Source organism: Thunnus maccoyii, chromosome 8, assembly GCF_910596095.1.
Source record: "Thunnus maccoyii chromosome 8, fThuMac1.1, whole genome shotgun sequence".
In the NCBI taxonomy this organism is placed as follows: Eukaryota; Metazoa; Chordata; class Actinopteri; order Scombriformes; family Scombridae; genus Thunnus; species Thunnus maccoyii.
The window spans coordinates 29713896-29723468 of record NC_056540.1 but is presented as its reverse complement, the minus strand read 5'-3'; the positions used below and the strand labels follow the sequence as shown (position 1 = coordinate 29723468).

The window sequence follows — 9573 nt, the reverse complement described above, 5'->3', positions numbered from 1 at the left end:
CTTTAATCTGTCTGTGATTTGTCATTTTTATAGATCTTTTTGTACAAAGCTCACACTGCTAAATTGTTCCCAAATAGTCTTTAATTCCACATGGATATGACATTTCGACAAGCTGTTACAATTACACGGGTCTGAAGATTTGGATGTTAAACCATCTTTATGAACCCCTGCCATTGTAAAACTAAATTAAAAACACTGAGTGCAGGCATAGTTAAGAGTCATTATAGCTAAATATAAAAAAAAATCTAATGTGTTTACTTTTATTTACAATATCAGCTATCTAATGAAGCATGGGCCTGCTCATTTTAAAGTAGAACATTTAAATAGATTTTTTTTTAGCTATAACTCTAACAGAAAGATGCTAAATGAGTTTGAGGTCCAGGATGTGACAGGACTTCATGCCAGACTGGAGCACAGATGTTGGATTCTCAGGAGGATGAGAGTTTTACGTCAGAGAGCAGCAGAGACAACAGACTCTGTGCAGAGGGATGTTTAATGGGAAGTGGGCGGAAAGAAAACAAAACCACTCAGACCGCTGAGATAACAGAGCATCCACACCTCACACACACTGGGTATAATAGATTTAACCCTTATTTAACCGAGCAGACTGACTCCGAGCATAGAGTTAAGAAGAGGGGTACACACAGCGATGGTGAAATATGCACAATTAAATAATTTCTAAATAAGTATATTTCTGCTGCGGCATGTAGTTAAATAGAAAACATGCAGGACTTATATTACCTTACTGTGGCACAATGCACATTTCAAGAAGCCAGTAACAGAAGCCGGATCTAGCACATTCAGTGCCCTGGGCAAGCTTCCCCTGGTGCTCCTAACCTTATTACCACACACACTGGTTATAAGCTTGCTACACTATCAAAACTAGTGTAACGTTGTTTACTCAAATTTAAATTTCATGACACAACAAAAATGACACAAATTACTAAATATAGCTGAACTTGTGCTTTACATGTTTTGCTCCAAATAGCCTGATGACAGTTTCGACTGAATGGGAAACGTTTACGTTGTTAGCTAACGTCACACACCCCCGACCCCAGCACTGGCTAACTTATGTTAGCTAACTAGTAAGATTACATGATTCTAGCATGATTGTTCTATCTGCTAAAATTGACAAAATGCAAAGTTAACAATCTGCATACCTTTCTCCTTGGTGTGTTTGTCGTCTTCTTCTTTTTTCTTCTTTTTGTTTTCTCCACCATACTCGTCGATGCTCTAGCATGTTCTGACTGTGATGATGTGATGATCACTCACTGATGAGCACTTTTTTTTTTTTTCTGGGTGCAATTTTTGCGCCCCTTTCAGGGTGGCGCCCTACGCGGCTGCCTATAGGAAGCGCTCCCCCTAAGGCCATTATCATCTCCAAAATAACGGCTTCCTAAGAGCCAACAAAAGCAGATGTTTGATAAAGACACTCTTAATTGTTCTTTTTTTTATGTAAGCTTACTTTCATCCCAGTGGAGTACATTTATGACTCTGATCCTTTAGTTGTATAAACATGGACACCACCACAACTTGAGTTATGAGGTTCATAAATAACTCAAAAACCTCATAAAGCAATCTTTCTCTTGCAGCATCCAGTACAACATATGCAACCTCTACCATATGCCGCACAACATGTTCCAGTGAGCAGCTGTCAGAAAACTTGACAAGGGTGAATTGAAGAAAATCTTTGCTTTGTGTTGAACAGACGGTCTGTGAAGCTGAGAGACCTTTTGGTATGTTCGGCATGCTCCACTTCAATTTCCAGGTATTTCCTTAATTAACCAGTTATTACTCATTATGTTGCATTATAATTTTATTTAGGCCTAACGCTTCATCTAAAACTATTTAATATACCTCAATTTATTTTTATTACCTCAGCTGCAGAGAGAATGAGTCCTTTATTTGAAATATGCTTATATTAGAGGCAGGCTTTTATTCATAATATTCCTGTTTCATATGTATATTTTATCATATTTTTAAAATGTCATCCTTTGTTTCATCTTCTCCTGTCTTAATTTTCTGTTGATTATGCTGTTAACGAAAACTCTTCTTCTATATTTATTTGTTCTTTCGATATATTCAAAATAATGCACATTTCCACTAACAGTCCAGTTGTTTCGACTTTGCTGTTTTGGTGTCTGCTGCTGCTGCTCAATGAAACCCAACACTTCCTGCACCAATATGTTACATTAAAAACCTTTTAGCAGCTCAAATGGCATAATCTTTGGTTTTCATGGTATTATTTTAATGTAAGTCTATCAACACTGAAACATATCACACATCTCTTCTCCAGTGTGGTGTCTAAAGAGCTGGAGACCTACCTGATGACCCTTATAAGGGAAAGATAACTGTAAACATTTGGTGTACAAGAGAAGATGGACTTTACATCGAAGTTCACACTGGTCTGCACCTTGCTCTGTGTATGTTGAATGGAGGTTTTTTAGTTTGAAACATTTGTAGGCAGTGTTGAGTTTAATTGTAAGTGTCTTAATGAATGAAAGAACTACTATAGAAGCTTCTGGGGTTAGATGCAAGTAAAGATAGGATAATCCTTTATTAATCCCACAGCAGAGAATTTTCAGTGTCACAGCATAGCACAATAGCAAGAAGCATCAGTAAAAAAAAGCAAGATATTATAAATAAGTAAGCAGACTCAATGGTTGAAATATTGATATTGCACAGTTAACTATACATTGATATTGCACATGAGTGAATTTATCAGTTTTGGCGTGTGTGTGGTCTACTGGGAGCAGTGTTGATTGTAAAGTCTGACAGCAGCAGGAAGGAAGGACCTACAGTATCACTCCTTCGCACACCGTGGGTGAAACAGCCTGTCACTGAAGGAGCTGCCCAGTGCTGTCAGAGTATCCCGCGTGGGTTGGGACATGGTCTCCGTCAGGGATGATAGCTTAGCCATCATCTTCCTTTCTCCCACCACCTGCACTGGGTCGAGGAGGCATCCCAGGGTACAGTTGGCCTACTTAACCAGTGTATTAAGCCTCTTCCTTTCCGCAGTGGAGATGCTGCTGCCTCAGCAGACCACTCCATAGAAGATGGCTGATGCTTCCACAGAGTCAAGTACCCCTGCTCTCCAAAAGACCTGAGTCTCCTCAGTAGATAGAGTCTACCCTGTCCTTTCTTATATGGTGCATTTGTATTATCAAAGCCAGAACTGTTCCTTGTGAGGCCTTCATGCTGCAGACAACCATGTTGGACTCACAGTCCCGTATCCTTACATACTGTGGTTGGTTGGTGAGGTAGTCAAGGATCTGTGCTGTGAGGTGGTGGTCCACTCCTGTGCGCTCCAACATGTCCAGAAGTGTGGACTGTATGGTACTGAAGGCACTGGAGAAATGAAAAAACATGATTCTCACAATGTTCCCAGACTTTTCCAGGTGAGAGAGGAATATATGTAGGAGGTAGATGACAGCGTTGATAGGTAAACTGTAGGGGGTCCACTGATGGACTCACCAAGGAGCAGAGATGGACAAGGACCAGCCTCTCCAGGGTCTCCATCAGGTGTGATGTCAGTGCCACCAGCCTGTAGCTGTTGAGGTCCTTTGGGGTGCAGGATTTTTGGCACTGGTACAACGCAGGATGTTTTCCACAGCTGTGGCACTCTCCCCAGCTTCAGGCTCAGGTTAAAATATGCTCAACTATCCTGCACAGCTGATCTGCACAGGACTCGAGAAGCCTTGAGCTGATGCCACCCGGACCCACAGCTTCTCTCGCCATAATCCTCCTGACTTCTTTCCTCACCTGGTTTGTTGTGAGGAAGAGGTTGGGGCAGGTGGGCTGCACTGGAAGTTGTGAATGGGAGAGTGGGGCATTGGACAGGAAATACAGTGGATTTGGACAGGGTGGGAAGTGGGAAGGAGGTGGAAGGTGGGGCAGTATACGGGGGGTGCAGACAGTGAGAGTTGCAGCTTTCACTTTTGGTCCACCACAGGCCAGGAGTTGGGTTCCTTTTAAGACCCCTCCAGACTCCACTGATGTTGTTCTGTTGCAACTGATCCTCCATCTTCCTCCTGTAGCTGTTTTGCCCTCCCTGATCCTCCTCTTCAGCTCCCTCTGCACATTCTTTAGCTCCTCCTTATTTGCTGACCTAAAGGCCCTCTTTTTTTTCCTTGAGCCTTTATGTCAGGAGTAATCCAGGGTTTGTTGTTGGTAAAACACCGTACAGTCCAGGTGGATACCACATACTCCACACAGAAGTTGATACAGTCCTTTATACAGTGTGTGAGACAGTCAATGTCCTCCCCATGAGCATCACAAAGTACTTCCCACTCAGCTGTATCAAAACAGTCCTTCAAAGCCTCATCAGCCTTGAACCATCTTTTCACTGTGCGACAGACAGCTGGCTTCCTGTGTACGAGAGGTTTGTACACAGGCAGGAGGTGAACCACGTTATGATTGGATCCTCCCAGAGGTGATGAGTTTTATATATATATATATATAAAAAAAAAAAAAATATATATATATATATATATATATTTTATATATATATATATATATATATATATATATATATATATATATATGAGTTCTAAAAACTGTTAGAATGAGTCTGTGTAAGTGACGTGGGAATATACATTATGCTAAACATTATGCTACTATGTTAGCCATAATGCCCACTCTCCATGATAAAACAAGCAAATGAATTGCAGACTTTGTATGTTTTTATACAGAAACCCCACTGAATACATCTCAAAGTGGAGATACTTGCTTTTACTTGCATGTGACTTAAGGTGACACTTAACATACTGTAAGCCTGTCACCTCTGCTAAATGTCAGCATTTTCCTCAAATTCCCACTAATTACTTCGAATTTATCTCCGTGTTGTGCCACAAACTGTGTAGGATGTGAATTAAATGTCAGTCTGTGGATCAAGCTGTATGTATATGTGTGTATATGTGTGTGTGGGTGTGTGTGTGTTTGTGTGTGTGTGTGTTAATGCACCGTCACAGGACACCTATTGTGATTTTATCCTTTCAAAAACACATCAGCCTTCACATGCTGATTTCTAGTTAGTGTCAGTGCTGAACTGCTGCTGGACTGACGATGAGTTTGTGTGTGTGTGTGTGTGTGTGTGTGTGTTTCAAAATGTGTGTAGATGTATGTGTGTCCGCGCTGTATGTAATGTTATGGTGTTTTGGAGAATGGTGCGTGTGTGTGCGCATTTAATGGTCCCACATTGACTGACCTTTCGGTATCCACAGGAGTCCTCGAGTCTGCAGTGAGGAGGAGAGGACAGGAGAGGATAAAAGAATTGAAGAGAGTGGAGGAGGAAAGAGTGGAGGAGGGATGGGAGAGAAAAGGCAGAGAGGAGATGAAATTACACAAGATGAGGAGAGAAGACAAGAAACGAGTGGAGGAAAGTAGAGAACGGAGAGAAAAAGAGCAGAGAGAGGAGGAAAAGTGGAGGAAAGGAGGGGATGGAGAGGCAAAGAGGAAAAAAACCTTGAGAGAAAATAATTTGGTAAAGTATTTGATGACTAAGAGGGGAAATGAGTCATTTGAGGGACAGACGTCTGTCCTCTGGCTGTAAATCATACAGTAAATACCTTCAGAAAATAATAATTGAAAATTAATTAATGGAAATTTGATTCAGGGAAATGAATGATGAGAAACCCCGACGTAAACACAGCCTGGCCCGGCCAACTCATTATGCTGGTGGCTAATTAAATCCAGTCATCTGGCCTTAAGGTGATCTTTGACTTTTTACCCTCAAGTGAGCATCCTGTAGTATTACATTACATTGTGTGCAGGGTTTTTTTGTCTCTTGTTCCAACAGGAGATATCTCATTTTGAAAAGCCTTGCCTTTTAAATACTGGCAGTGTATCACAGCACTGAGAGAGGACTGTAGCTTGGCTGATGAAAGCGACTGCAGCCAACTGAGATCATAATTCATGGTGACATAAAATGCAATCTGCTGCAATGCAGGTCCACTTAGGAGTCAGAAACAAGGAAGGGTTGTAATAGTAATCAAGTTACTGCTCGCTAGTGCCAATAATGTGTCTGGTGGATGTTTTTATTAAAGTGAAAGAAAGGCAATGTACATAAACAAACAAATAAATGAAGATTAGAATAAAATATCTAAATATTTATTAGACTGTATGCTCCTGTTTAAACCAAACTGGTTCTGAGGGACCCAGCAACCCTTGAAGGTTTTCCAGAGGGTCCTGCACCAAATTAAGAAGTAGTTCACGAGTGAGGTAAACATAAAATGAGGAGAAGCACATTTCTTGCAAATTAACTGTTTATGCAAGAGTTATATAAGTGGATCCATACTGTGCCACCTATGTGGTTCCTCTCCATCCTCTCAGAGTCAAATAATGCAAACCACAAACTCACAAAGTCACATTAGAGGTCTTCATCACAGAAAACAAGTACAAAATAAGACCTTGATGCAAACAATGTATAATAAATTTGGGGATTAATTCAATATGCTTACTGTAAGGGGAACAGTGCGGTAATGTTTCATCTTAGTACCTGCTTGTACCATTTATAAAACAGTGTGTAGGATCCATAATAAAAGTGTAAGTGAGCACAAAAGCCGGAAATGGCTCCACAACTGACCACGAGTGCGAGTACCATACAGTCCAACCCTCTCCTCTGTGTGTATTGTAAATCACAGTAATTTGGCTTAAAGGTGCTTATAGAATAGTTATGGCTCGCTATAAGTATGAGTACAAGTAACACTGCTGGCTTGATGTTTAATTTAAAGTCGATCTATAATTAATATTTGATACTAAGTGAAATTAAAGGTGTGAGAGGAATTATTATACAGTCTGGCTTCAATTCACCACCTCACCATCTGTGTCGCCAATTTCCCCCGCCTCCAAAATGTTCGTACGCATGGTTTAGAGTTTCCGTTAGGTTAATAATTTATGCTGAGGTGCTCTACCTAAAGTATAAACTGTGCTAATTCTGTAAAGGGCAGATCGTTCGTGCTTCACTGTAAATCAAAGATATTTAAATAGAGCCCCAGAATACAAACATAGACCTGTAAATGTGCATGATACTTCCCCTTTAAGACAAATGGAAACCAACAAATACAGGGTTAACGCCTTTCTCCTATTGACTTAAAGACAGATGAAAGCCGGATCTTCTCCCTTGATGGATTTCATGAGAGGATGTACGCTTCAATTCCCAAAGTCTTTGAAGTTGAAGGACTTACTGGTGTGTTTTAGAGCTAATGGATGATGGATTAGTGAATCTGTCTGGATAAAGGTCTTACATCTTATAAGACATATCATGTGACTGAACATGTAAATACCTTTTTATAGTCACAGGTCTCCTCGCTAAAGAGGAAAGTTTGCAAACTGATCATTATGTTGCATTCACAGTGTAGCTGAAAATGTTTATTCTATGTTATGTAAAGACAGTGTTAGTGCTTTTACAGTGTGGCTCAACCAGTGTTAGCATTTCAAACAATATGCAAAAAGAGCGGTAAACAGACAGGTGCGTGGGAGATAAAGCAATAGTTCAGAACAAACAATCGACTCAGTGTGGGGGAGTTGAGTTTTTTGTTTTGAGCATAGGTAAACAATGACATGGAACAGTGAAAAGCACTGTCTCAGTACTCAAAACTGGCACATATACAGTAGATCCTATGCTGAAAACAAAAAAGAACAAAATTATGTGATATCTTTTCTTATGATTGAAATCACAACAATGACTCCGACCTTTCTTCGGTTCACCGGAGGCAGATGAAAGCAAAATAATTGATCAACCTTTATCTAGACACACAGTTTTTGACTGGTTATGGTTATATCCAACGACTGAAATGCATATTCATGACAATATGGGTTTCTAGCAAAGAACACCTGTGATGCAATTATGTGCACAGTACTAATAAAAGAAGAATTGCTCTACTTTTATTTTTCCTCACAACTGAAATGAGTCTGCTTTAGTATAAGAGCATGCTCCTTCTGAGATCTTTACTCCTTGTTCTCCTGGTTCACAGTTGAACCAGTAAAACAAGGGCTTCACTTTAGATAATTAACGTGAGCTAATGTTTTGACAGGCGGCGGCAGGTGTTCTCTGCACACCATGACATCCCACAGAGAGGGATAAAGGCTAACATATGATCTTCACTCCCGCTCATTAGATGACCTTTCAAACAATTGCCTTGATTAAGCTGCACATTAGTCACATGCTTCCTGTGGAGCTGTTCAGCAAAGCCCAAGTAAGCCAGGAAATCAACCTCAGGGACGGAGCGGCGAGGGCTGAGTCGATGGATCGGTGTTTCAAACAATATTGTCAAACATTTTAAGCTATTAAACAGAAAGAAGATTTGAAAATGTGCTTATTTTCTCAATATTTGTTCATTTTGCTTTGGGAAAACCTTCCTCCCTCTTTTTATTGTGCAGTTTAAATAGCACTGTGATTCTGACTTCCCAGCCTCGCTATTCTCAATAGATGTTAATTCAACACATTATTTAATGAATAATTTAATGAAATCAGATCCAAAGATGGTTATCTTGCAGAATGTATAGCTGTGGTGCATATTCAGTGAAGACAATGACCTTTCTCACTGGCTACAATGTGAAATGTGCAATTATAGGAAAGGTATGCAGTTCCTGTTTTTCTTAAATGTTTTGTCTTGTATGCTCAACCTTAACGAGGTTAAGTAAGCTATAATGTTTTTCCTGCATCTTTCACTTTGTTCTTGATTAGTTTGGTCTAATTCTTCATTTTTATGTCTGTTGTCACATCAGCCAAGCAAGCATGGACAAACTGTTTGAAGATGGATGTTACTACTTATTTACATACTGAAGCAGTGGTGCTTTCAAAGCCTTCATGCTTTTAAACATGTCATCAGGCTGTCAGAGATGAGCCTACTTAACTGTTCCAGCACTGCATTGGTTTCAGGACACACCGCTCATCTCACAGTCCAAACAGCATGGTGAAGAACACCAAACACACTCGTGTTTCTCTCTGTGAAGCTTCGGTTAGAGGGAAAATTTACATTTGCTCTGCTTATATTGGACAAACAAGCTGTAATGCTTCTGTAGGTTTACAGACACACAGACAGATGGTCATCAGGGAGACTTCAATCCAAACACTCGTTTTATTACTCTTTTCTTTCAGGAAGAAGTCATAGTAAATACAAGCTAAATAATCATTTTTGGTTCTCCAGCAGTCTCGGGTTTCTCTATAGGCTCCAACACACACTGAGAAACAGATATAGGAAGATAAATATAAATATACTGAGGCTCAGTGCACACAAGAAGAATAACATTGAAGTACTAGTTGTGAAATTCATGGTCATGGGGGTATCCTGGTGGGTCAGTGGACTAAGGTGCATACCATGGTGTCTTATATCTGTCTCATGTTTCCTGTTATTCGTCTCTGTCTATGCAAAATGCCAGAAACATAATCTGTAAAACAAATTTTAATAAAACTGAATCTCATCTAGTGAGTACTTGAACAGCATATCAAGGTACTTCTGCATCATTGCTGCTTGGTTGAACTTCACCTCTGTTAATTAAAAAATATAAATCAAGGCCCTTCTCAGTGTGCATTCTTGCATAATTTTGGATGATCACGTCTGGATCCTCTGT

At 40.1% G+C, this 9573-nt stretch overlaps 1 long non-coding RNA gene across 1 annotated transcript; it reads left to right on the top strand.

Moving 5' to 3' along the window:
• The first annotated feature begins 1336 nt into the window (after positions 1 to 1336).
• LOC121902388 lies at positions 1337 to 9570 on the top strand. The gene is made up of 3 exons (XR_006097528.1): positions 1337 to 1455; positions 1593 to 1768; positions 8034 to 9570. It is a non-coding gene; the product is annotated as an uncharacterized LOC121902388 (long non-coding RNA).
• Positions 9571 to 9573: the final 3 nt, after the last annotated feature.